We start from the raw sequence: 1,829 nt of genomic DNA, 5'->3' as shown, positions 1-1,829 counted from the left end.
CTGGCATTCGATAGAAAGTGGTCAGATATGGAGGATCTATTGCTGAGTGAAGTAAGCCAGGCTATGAAAGAAAGATATTGTATGTATCCACTCAATATATACTGACTGTCCGCACTCTATGGTAGAGACTGAAATATTGGAGGACATAAAAGCAGTAAAATTACTTAATGAGAATAAGACAGTGTGGAATGGAGGGGGTGAAGAGAAGAGGATAGAGAAAGATAGCAAGAGAACAAATAGAGAGGCAGGACGTTAGTGGGACACAGATTTGGCTTATTACCTGTTGATGATGACGTGTATAGTATTCTCAACTGGATTGGTCTGAGAAGAATTTCATGATGGGTAAAGTCTTTTTATAAGCAAAATGAGAAAGAGTGATTGTTTAAAAAATAATTGGAATAATAGTAATGATTGGGAAAAAAACACTGAAAAGATATTGAATGATGCAGGTGGGGATGTCTCTGTATTGACTGACATGCATGGCATTCCCTTTTGAAAAAGCAATGTAATACAGTATAAAGTTACATGCAATTCAATGTAATATAAACAAGATTATGATGATAATAAATAAATATTTTTTAAAGTAATACTAATAAAGATTCAATAAATAATTCTTTTTTAAAAAGAAATCTAATTGAGGAGTCAGCAGATGGCACGGTGGTTAAGGATCTGGGCTCCTATATGGCTGACACTGGTTCAAGTTCTAGACGTGGTGGCTTAAAAATAATGGTTTGTGCATGTGCAGGAGTGCCCCAAACCCTAGGAGAGTAGAGAAGGGATTGCAGCAATGACCCTGGTGGGTGATCTCTAACTTTCTGTCTTTCTCTGGTGAGCACACACATCTATGGCAAAAATCTAAACTAAGTAAGTAAATAATTTATATAAATAAAATATTTATATAAAGCAATTTTAAAACATAAATACTAAAACAAACAAACAAAAAAAAGAAATCCAATCCAATTAAGTGTGTGAGAAGGTGTATTACCTTTACCTATGTGTTCCAAGGCTCTAATACGTTCCACCCCTAAGTGGTATATGACCTAATGCCACCAAAGCCTTAAACGTTGCTGATACGATGACACGTGTTATACAAGAACGGGCTATTGAGATACATTCGTTAGATTACTCCTTTTTGCCTGTGAACACCTCTGGGGAAGCATCGTTGAACTCTCTCTTCCCACTGTTGTCATGTCTAAGTCGGAGTCTCCCAAAGAGCCAGAACAGCAGCAGAAACTCTTTATGGGAGGGTTGAGCTTTGAAACAACCCATGAGAGCCCGAGGAGCCATTTTGAGCAATGGGGACCACTCACGGACTGCATGGTAATGCAAGATCCAAACACCAGCGCTCCAGGGACTTTGGGTTTGTCACGTATGCCACTGTGGAGTAGGTGAATGCAGCCATGAATGCAAGGCCACACAAGGTGGATGGAAGGGTTGTGGAACCAAAGAGGGCTGTCTCAAGAGAAGATTCTCAAAGACCAGGTGTCTACTTAACTGTGAAAAAGATCTTTGTTGGTAGCGTTAATTATCTTTGTTGGTAGCGTTAATTAAGACACTGAAGAACATCACCTAAGAGATTATTTTGAACAGTATGGGAAAATAGAAGTGATTGAAACCATGACTGACCGTGGCAGTGGCAAGAAGAGGGGCTTTGCTTTTGTAACCTTTGATGATCATGATTTTGTGGATAAGACTGTCATTCAGAAATACCATACTGTGAATGGCCGCAACTGTGAAGTAAGGAAAGCCCTGTCCAAACAAGAAATGGCCAGTGCTTCCTCCAGCCCTAGAGGTCGAAGTGGTTCTGGAAACTTCGGTGGTGGTCGAGG

The sequence above is a fragment of the Tupaia chinensis genome, unplaced genomic scaffold, assembly GCF_000334495.1.
Source record: "Tupaia chinensis unplaced genomic scaffold, TupChi_1.0 Scaffold141173_1, whole genome shotgun sequence".
Classification (NCBI taxonomy): domain Eukaryota; kingdom Metazoa; phylum Chordata; class Mammalia; order Scandentia; family Tupaiidae; genus Tupaia; species Tupaia belangeri.
Note: the sequence above shows the minus strand (reverse complement) of the source record.